Source organism: Sapajus apella, unplaced genomic scaffold (assembly GCF_009761245.1).
Source record: "Sapajus apella isolate SASKATOON/1434 unplaced genomic scaffold, GSC_monkey_1.0 scaffold62, whole genome shotgun sequence".
Taxonomy (NCBI): Eukaryota; Metazoa; Chordata; class Mammalia; order Primates; family Cebidae; genus Sapajus; species Sapajus apella.
Genome location: NW_022437002.1, coordinates 18,024,597 through 18,034,586, shown reverse-complemented (window position 1 = coordinate 18,034,586; position 9,990 = coordinate 18,024,597). Strand labels below are relative to the sequence as shown.

The following is a 9,990-nucleotide window of genomic DNA, read 5'->3' as shown; positions in this document are numbered from 1 at the left end:
GGGGGGGGGGGGGGGGGGGGGGGGGGGGGGGGAGAGAGGAGAGAGAGGAGAGAGGAGAGAGGAGAGAGAGGGAGAGAAAGAGAGGCAAAGAGGGGGAGAGAGAGAGAGAGAGAGAGAGAGAGGAGAAAGGAAATAAGAGCCTTGTGTGGGAGTGCAGATTAAGGAAGTGAAATCTGATGAGAGAGCTGAATGATATGAAGGACTCAGACAAAAGTAGAGCTGAGAGGCAGGGAGAAAAGTAAAAGCACTGAGACAAGAACAAATTTGGGATGTTCAAGAAACAGCAAAGAAGTCAAGAGTGGGTAACAGGAGAGGAGAATGACAGAAAAAGAAGTAGGTTATAGAAAGGCCGGGCGCGGTGGCTCAAGCCTGTAATCCCAGCACTTTGGGAGGCCGAGGCGGGTGGATCACGAGGTCAAGAGATCAAGACCATCCTGGTCAACATGGTGAAACCCTGTCTCTACTAAAAATACAAAAAATTAGCTAGGCATGGTGGCGCGTGCCTGTAATCCCAGCGACTCAGGAGGCTGAGGCAGGAGAATTGCCTGAACCCAGGAGGAGGAGGTTGCGGTGAGCTGAGATTGCGCCATTGCACTCCAGCCTGGGTAACAAGAGCGAAACTCCGTCTCAAAAAAAAAAAAAAAAAAAGAAGTAGGTTATAGAAGCAATGGGGAAGGCCACAGCCAGACTCTGTAGGGCTGACAGAAGGACGGAGATCAATCTCTAGAAAGACTATCCTTAGAAATGATAACCATCTTCCCTTAAGAAACCATCAGGAGGAATCCAATCATGCCCATACCCCTAACTACCTCAGTCACCATGGAATGCCCAGCCACCCACTCTCTAACTTGACAGTCTCCCACTACTCTGAACCTTTGAGAAAAGCTTATACTTTGCCTCCTTGAACTCAGTATGTTATCAGCAAACTGCCTATATCTCCAACTTCTTTTCTGAATGTCTGCTTTAAATTCTAGTTCCAAGTGAAATATTGCTACCTCTCAAGGACACCAAAGTCCTGGTGAAATCCCAACTCTTTATAAACACTTTCCATCTATTTTGCAACTGCATCTGGGAACTTAGAGTGACTGACGGAAAACCCAGAATCATGCTGGTTGATGTATCTTTATATTTACAGTGACAAACATCAAGTGGGTCCTCATTACTGCCTGACCATCTTAATACAGTTACCAGAGTAATGTGCTTGCTCACTCTCCAAGACAACTAAGTCACATCTTCTCCTCAAACCTCCAATACCCCTTTTCCTTCCTCAAATCTGTACAGAAAATAAAAATTTAGCCGGGCGCAGTGGCTCAAGCCTGTAATCCCAGCACTTTGGGAGGCCGAGGCGGGTGGATCACAAGGTCAAGAGATCGAGACCATCCTGGTCAACACGGTGAAACCCCGTCTCTACTACAACTACAAAAAATTAGCTGGGCATGGTGGCGCGTGCCTGTAGTCCCAGCTACTCAGGAGGCTGAGGCAGGAGAATTGCCTGAACCCAGGAGGCGGAGGTTGCGGTGAGCAGAGATCGCGCCATTGCACTCTAGCCTGGGTAACAAGAGCGAAACTCCGTCTCAAAAAAAAAAAGAAAATAAAAATTTGCTGGGCATGGTGGCTCGTGCCTGTAGTCCTAAATACTTGGATGACTGAGGCAGGAGGATTGTTTGACTACGGGAGGTCAAGGCCAATGACTGTGCCAGAAAAAGAAGAAAGAACAAGTACAGTTAGGCCAATTAGGAAACAAATGACAGATTAAAACCCAACCACACTAATAATCATATTAAATATAAATGTTCTAAATACACAGCCAATTCCTCAGAGACTGTCAGACTGGATAAAATAGCAGGACCCAACTAAATTCTGTTAATTATTTGTGAAAGACCGAAACTGCAAACCACCTAAAATATACACCGACAGATAAATGACAAGTAAATCAATGTACATCCATACAATGGAATTCTACTCAGCAATAACAAGGAATGAACAATTGATTCACACAATGGATGAATCTCAAAAATAATTATGCTGAAAGCAAGATGCCAGACAAAAAAAGAGTACATTGTATGATTTCATGGATGAGTTGAACAATTCGCCTCTCAGATGTATTCAATCAAAAAATTTGTCCCTGGAGATTTAAACTAAAATATACTAAAAACAAAAGTTAAACATAATGTTACTTAACAGGAAATTGTTCTGACACATACACTAAAAGGGAATTAAAAACATTATTTCCAAATCAATCACACCACATAAATTTAACCAAATACGAGTCCAACATATTATGATGAATTTCTTCATGGTCTTGCACTTTGCTTTGCATTTATTTCAAAAACATTAGATGTTTTGGGTATGTATGCCAAGATGTGGTATGATCTGTGCTCAACTAGACACTGCAAAATAGGTGGCAGGGTTTGGGCAGAACAGTCACCAACATTTCCAAATAACCAATAGCTGGCTGATGAGTGTATACACGATACCAAAAGCCCATTATTTCTCTCCCCAGAGCATGGCTACCGTGATACTTGATTTCATGGCTAAAACAGGACTCACTGATTTGCAAGTAATGACCTAAACCACTAAGCTCTATCAGAGGTAGTTCAAAGTAATGCTTGCATACTTTGTGACATAAATTGAAGACCCTGACCACAGTATGGAATGAAATTCCAATAATAGCTGTAGTTGCTCTCTCTGTGACTTCCACTAACCATAACAAGGGAAGATGAAGCCACATACTCAGGGAAATGTTGGATTCTGTGAAAAAATATTCCTTTCGAAGAGAGACGCATGCTGATTGGCAACTGCAGTGAACAAATTACCACCCACAGTAAGGGATAGTGATATGAGGAATATTTAGGAGGCATAGATAACAAATTACACTGCTTCAAGGAGTCAATGATTGGCAGGTTTAAAGTGTTGACAACAGGTTGCAATGTATCTTGAAATAAAGCATCTATCCATTGGGAGAGGTGAAATACAAATTTTCTCAAAAGTAGAACCACTAAAAAAATAAAATTTGAGGTCAGGCATATGGTGTCTCACGCCTGTAATCCCAGCACTTTGGGAGGCTGAGGCGGGTGGATCATGAGGTCAGGGGTTCGAGACCAGCCTGACCAAGATGGTGAAACCCCGTCTCTACTAAAAATACAAAAATTAGCTGGGCGTGCTGGTGCATACCTGTAATCCCAGCTACTCAGGAGGCTGAGGCAGGAGAACCTGGGAGGCGGAAGCTGTAGTGAGCTCAGATTGCACCACTGCGCTCTAGCCTAAGTGACAGAGTAAGACTCCATCTCAAAAAAATAAAGCAAAATAAAATAAAATATAAAATAAAATTTGAATTTGACCAACCACAATTAAGGAATTTCATTGGTAAGACTCGCAAAGACAAATTGTTTAGTTGATCCAATTCCATTTATATAAAATTTTAGAAAATGCTAACTAATCTATAGTGACAGACTGCAGATTAGTAGTTGCCCAATAAGAAGCAAGGAATGGATTATAGATAGTCATGAGGAAACTTTTGAGAGTTACAGATCTGTTCATTATCTTCATGTTCATTATCACAGTCTATTATATTCCAATCATACTTTAATAAAACTATACAAAAATTTTAAAATGTAAGCAATATCATGTCACTCTTTCACTTAAAATCCTCCTTGTCTCACTGAGGAAAAAAGCCAGCTCTGATAATGGCCTACAAGGCATTGTATGGTGGATTCTCCATGACCTCTCTCCCTCCTACTCACTCTCCAGCCACACAGGCCTCCTCGCCTTTCTTAGAAATGCCAAGCATGCAAACCATCTCAGGGCCTTTACAATTGATATTTTCTTTGCCCATGTTTCTCCCAGATTGCCTCAAGGCTTGCTCTCCCCCTCCGTCAGGTTTTTGCTCAAGTACAATCTCAGTGAACTTTCCCTGGATCATTCTATTTATAATTGCAACCCCTCCCAAACTTCTATCCCCTTTAGTTGATATATTTTTCTCCTAGCACTTATCATCATCTAACATACTACAGTCAGAACTCTGTATCTGTGGGTTCTACATCCATGGATTCAACCAACTATGGATGGAAGATGTATTTTAAAACTTTTAAAATAATACAAATTTTTAAAATACAGTATAACAGCTATTTGCCTAGATTTGCTTTGTATTAGATATTATAAATAATCTAGAGATGACTTAACAGTATACAGGAAGATGCATGTAGATTATATGTGAATATTATGTATGCTATTTTATGAAAGAGACTTGGTTATCTGCAGATTTTGGTATCTGTGTGGGTCCTGGAACTAATCCCCAATATATATGTGACTATATATATTTTGCACATTCATTTTGTTGTCTTCTCATCAGAATTTCTTCTCATCAGAAATTAAGCTGTATGAGGGCAAGGGCTTTTGTATGCTTTGTGTACTGCTGCATTCCTCAATACCTAGTACACTGCCTGGCAAACAGTAGGCTCTCAATAAATATTGGTTAAATGAATGAATGAGTATGATTTGTTACAAGGATTAAAATCAAAAGGATATATACACACCTGGCTTATGTAAGGTAAATCAAATTGCTGTATCTAAATTCTTGTGTATGAAAGTGAAAATGTCTTAAAAATTCAGGGACAGATAATTCCATCTTCATTTGCCTTAACCTTATATAAAATTTAAAATAAAAGCCAAAACACTAAAGATCTTTTAGGCCATATGCCTTTTTATAAAGGTACACATAATCTCACTTGGCAAATCTTTAACAGCTGCCGGGGAAAAAAAGGTCAGACACTCTGCCACAGATACCATGACTCAGCTGAGATCTACAACAAGGAACTGGATAATTTTTCCATTTCAACAGGCTCTGGCCATTTCCCCAGGATCCTAAGAAGATAAAGGGCAAGTCTTAAATCTTTTATTCCAATAAGATGAAGTACTAGATATTTGCACAATCAGGTACGCTAACTCTCAGCTGATGCGGGATAGCCTGGAAGCCCCCTGAGTTACCTCATGCAAAGACTGGTGTTAAATCATTCCAGTCACTTGGTTACTCAGAGTGAGACTTGGCATTTTCTTACATGCCTCACCATGGTCACCTCAGTGAACAGTGAGAATAAGGGCTAAGGCACACTGTGCATTCTCTGTGACAATGATGAATTGCAACCATATTTGGAGAGTAGTAGCTTGTTTCTAGCCTTCAAAAACCCCTCCCTCTGGCAACTAGCAGGCACTCAGAAAATCTGACCCCTGAAAGAGCTGCTGTAAATTTACTTAGGAAGCCTGCTTCTCAGTGTGAAGCAACAAAGCGTGTGGAATAGGATGCCTGGTTGCAGATCCCTTAGGCCTCTCCAATTTCCAAATCCCAGAGTAATAGCTGCTCCTAGGAACTTGAGCACTCTGTGACTGGATACTACTTGGCAGACACCTCTTAGAATTTAGAATGGGGAAAAGATCACTTTGTCTCAGTAAGTATAAACAATATAAAGAAGAATGTGGAGCTGGTTACAGTCAAGCATTTCCAGATGCTATAATATTTCAGAGTAATAACCAAGATGATGTCCTGATTAAAACGAGGAGGTAAAAGTGGGAGAAAAATACATATTCTCTCCCCAATAAAGGGAGATATTATTACTTATCCGACTATATATATATATATACACGGTGGTGGGGGGGAGCGTGTAGTCTCGCTCTGTTGCCCAGGCTGCAGTGCAGTGGCATGATCTTGGCTCACTGCAATCTATGCCTCCCTGGTTTAAGCTATTCTCCTGCCTCAGCCTCCTGAATAGCTGGGATCACAGGTACATGCCACTACGCCCAGCTAATTTTTGTATTTTTAGTAGAGACAGGGTTTCACCATGTTGGTCATGCTGGTCTTGAACTCCTGACCTCATGATCCACCCTCCTCGGCCTCCCAAAGTGCTGGGATTACAAACGTGAGCCACCGCACCTGGCCGTCCATTATATTATTCTTGATACATTATTTATTGCTTGCCTGGATTATTTCAATACTCTCCTAACTAGTCTCTCTGGTTTACTCTTGTCTTCTACCCTAATCTGTTTTTAACATAAGCAAGCCACAGTGATTCTTTTAAAGCACACATCTGATTATTTCATTCCTCTGCTCAAAATCTTCTACAGGCTGCTAATTTTATAAAGGCACTTCTAGCAACAACAACCAGTGTTCCCTTTACTTGAAATGTCCTTCCTTCAAACACACAATGGCAAAAATCCCTCACTCCTTCAAGACTTTATTCAAATGCCACCCTCCCAATTTTCTGTTTTCCAGAATGGCCTGTGCTCTACCTTTTTTTTCCCGATAGCATCTGTCACCTTCTAACCTACTACATAAATCATGTTTATTGTCTGTTTCTTCTCTTCTAGAGTGAGCTCTAAGAAGTATCCCAGGCTCAAGCGATCCTCCCACCTCAGTCTCCTAAAGTGCTGGGATTACAAGCATGAGTCACCACATTCAGCTAATATTTGTATTTTTTTGTAGAGACAGGGTTTTGCCATGTTGCCCAGGCTGGTTTCAAACTCCTGGGCTCAAGCAATCCACTCAGCTCAGCCATCCAAACTATTAAGAAGAAAGTTGTGAGTCACTGCATCCAGCCTCTAATACTACTTTCTGAAGTTCCAAATTGTTTATCTATTGATTTTCATTTGGCTGGTTTGTAATTTTGTACTATAAACTTACCTTCAGTGAAACTTTAATTATGAAAATCCTATGCTACCTGATTTGAGGGTATGTCACTTAAAAGAAGCATTAAGTTTGTTTCTGAGAGATGAGCCACGGTTATTACCAGCCCAGAGCCAGCTTCTAGACCACACAAAGAGGATAGGCCCCAACCCCAAATTTCAGATAAGTGAAGGCTTACAGGTAGAAATTTTCTAGGGAGACATCTTTTCTTTTTTAAAAGTTGTACTTAAAATCCAGATGAGATGAAGAAAGTACTTTTTATCTGTACATGCCAGTGGTTTTCCTAGTCCGTTCTTGCACTGAGGGTGAAGCCCTTTGAGGGTCCTAATTGTATATAGGGGTCTCAATTCTAATTGCTTACTCTAAACAAACAAAGAACTCTTCTTTTTTTCCCCTCAAGGTTATCGAGACTTGCACATCTCTTCCCTGACACCATTTTTGGAAGCTTCAAAGCTTGCTCCCCTAGTTATTATTATTTCTTTTTTTAGGTTCAGGGGTACATGTGAAGGATATATAGGTAAACTTGTGACACAGGGGTTTGTTGTATAGGCTGTCTCATCACCCAGGTATTAGGCCTAGTACACAATAGTTACTTTTTCTACTCTTCTCCCTCCTCCCTTTCTCCACCCACAAGTAGACCCCTCTGTCTGTTGTTTTCCTTTCTTTGTGTTCATGAGTTATCTTCATTCATCTCCCACTTATAAGTGAGAACACACAATATTTGGTTTTCTGTTTCTGTGTTAGCTTACTTAGGATCATAGCCTCCAGCTCCACCCATGTTCTGGCAAAAGACATGATTTAGTTCTTTTTTATGGCTGCATAATATTCCATGATATATATGTACCACATATTCTTTACCCAATCTATCATGAATGGGCATTTACGTTGATTCATGGCTTTGCTAATGTGAACAGTTCTGTAATAAACATTCATATGCATGTGTCTTTATGGTACAATGATTTATAGTCCTCTGAGTATATACTTAGCAATGGAACAGCTCAGTGAAATGGTAGTTCTGCTTTTAGCTCTTTGAGTAATCCCCATACTGTTTTCCACAATGGTTTAACTAATTTACACTCCCACCAACAGTGTATAAGTGTTCCCTTTCCCTCCACAACCTTGCCAGCACCTGTTATTTAAAAAATTTTTAACAATAGCCATTCTGCCTGGTGTGAGATGATATCTCACTGTGGTTTTGATTTGCAGTTCTCTAATGCTCAGTGATATTGAGCTTTTTTTCATATGCTTGTTGGCCGCATGTATGTCTTCTTTAGAAAAGTGTCTGTTCATGTCCTTTGCCAACTTTTTAGTGGGGTTGTTTTTCTCTTGTAAATTTGTTTAAGTTCCTTACAGATGCTAGATATTAGGCCTTCATCAGATGCAGCCTACAAATATTTTCTCCCATTCTGCAGTTTGTCTGTTTATTCTGTTGACAGTTTCTTTTGTTGTGTGGAAGCCATTAAGTTTAATTAGATCCTACTTGTCAAATTTTGCTTTTGTTGTGACTGCTTTTAGTGTCTCTGTCATAAAATATTTGCCCATTCATGTGTCCAGGATGGTATTGCTTAGGTTGTCTTCCAGGGTTTTCACAGTTTTACATTTAAGTTTTTAATCCATCTTGAGTTGATTTTTGTATATGTGTACAGGAGGGAGTACTATGTAGCTTCAGTCTTCTGCATATGGCTAGTCAGTTATCCCAGCACCATTTATCAAATAGGGAGTCTTTTCTCCATTGCTTGTTTTTGTCAGCTTTGTCAAAGCTCAGGTGGTCATGGGTGTGTGGCCTTATTTCTGGGCTCTCTATTCTGTTCTATTGGTTTATGTCCCTGTTTTTGTACCAGTACCATATTGTTTTGGTTACTGTAGCCCTGTAGTATAGTTTGAAGTTGTGTAACATGATGCCTCCAGCTTTATTCTTTTTGCTTAGGATTGCCTTGGCTATTTGAATCTTTTTTGGCTTTATATGATTTTTAAAATAGTTTTTTCTAGTTCTGTGAAGAATATTCTTGGAAGTTTCATAGGAATAGCATTGAATCTATAAATTGCTTCAGGCAGTATGGCCATTTTAATGATATTGATTCTTCCTATCCATGAACATGGTATGTTTTTGCATTTGTTTGTGTCTTCTGTGATTTCTTTGAGCAGTGTTTTGTAACTCACAATGTAAAGATCTTTCACCTCCCTGGTTAGCTTTATTCCTAGATATTTTATTATTTTGTGGCAATTGTGAATGGGACTGTCTTCCTGATTTGGCTCTCAGCCTGGCTATTGTTGGTGGATAGGAATGTTAGTGCTTTCTGCTAGCAGTTGATTTTGTATCCTTAAACTTTGCTGAAGAAGCTTTTGGGCAGAGACCATGGGGTTTTCTACACATAGAATCATGTCATCTGTAAGCAGAGGTAGTTTAACTTCCTCTCTTTCTATTTGGTGCCCTTTATTTGTTTCTCTTGCCTGACTGCTCTGGCTAGGACTTCTACTCCCATTGATTAGGTGTTGTTTTGGGTCCCTTTGATTTGGGTCCCTCGGGGTTTTCCTTATGTTCTGCTAAAATTAGCTATGTATTTAAAACAATAATGATAATACCTAACAATTACTGAGAGCTAATCGGGCTTGGTTAAAAGCTAATTTGTCCAACTGGCAGCCCATAGGCCACATGCCGTCCAGAACAGCTTTGAATGGTGCTCAATACAAATTTGCAAACTTTCTTAAAACACTATGAGGTGTTTTGGGTTTTTTTTTTTTTTTAAAGTTCATCAGCTATCATTACTGTATTTTATATGTAAGAAGAAGACAATTCTTCTTCCAATATGGCACAGGGAAGCCAAAAGATTGGCTTGTAAAACTATAACAACCCTGATTTAAAGCATTACATGTAGTATCTCACACCCTATGAAGTTGGGACTATTATTATCCCCTTTATTTGGGCAAGGAACCGGAGGCAAAGAAATGCTACATAGCTTTCCTTAAGATAAAGTAATAACATTTCTTGAAGGCCTAATCTAACTTAAATTTTCTTTACCCTGGGACTTTCTTGTTGTGGTGCTTCATCCTCAAATGATTTAAAAGGCAAGTATCCTAAAAATCAAGCACATTTTATATGGCCTAACTTCAGGGATGAGAGGATAGCAATAAGTACCCTAGGGACTGGAGCAAATCTTTGACACAGGCACAAATGCTGGGGAGCAGGCCTGCTATGATAGAGACTAAGGAAACAGTATGCTCCCACCAAATTGTTTAGTCGTGACCACCTTGACTACTATTGCCACTACCAACTCTATATCAGGACACAATAAAGACAGAGCTATCTTGCCTGG

At 39.9% G+C, this 9,990-nt stretch overlaps 1 protein-coding gene across 9 annotated transcripts in view; it reads right to left on the bottom strand.

Annotated features, from left to right (window-relative positions):
• MAST2 (microtubule associated serine/threonine kinase 2) overlaps positions 1-9,990 on the bottom strand; it is a 239,088-nt gene that overhangs the window by 74,873 nt on the left and 154,225 nt on the right. The gene's annotated exons all lie outside the window — the stretch shown is intronic.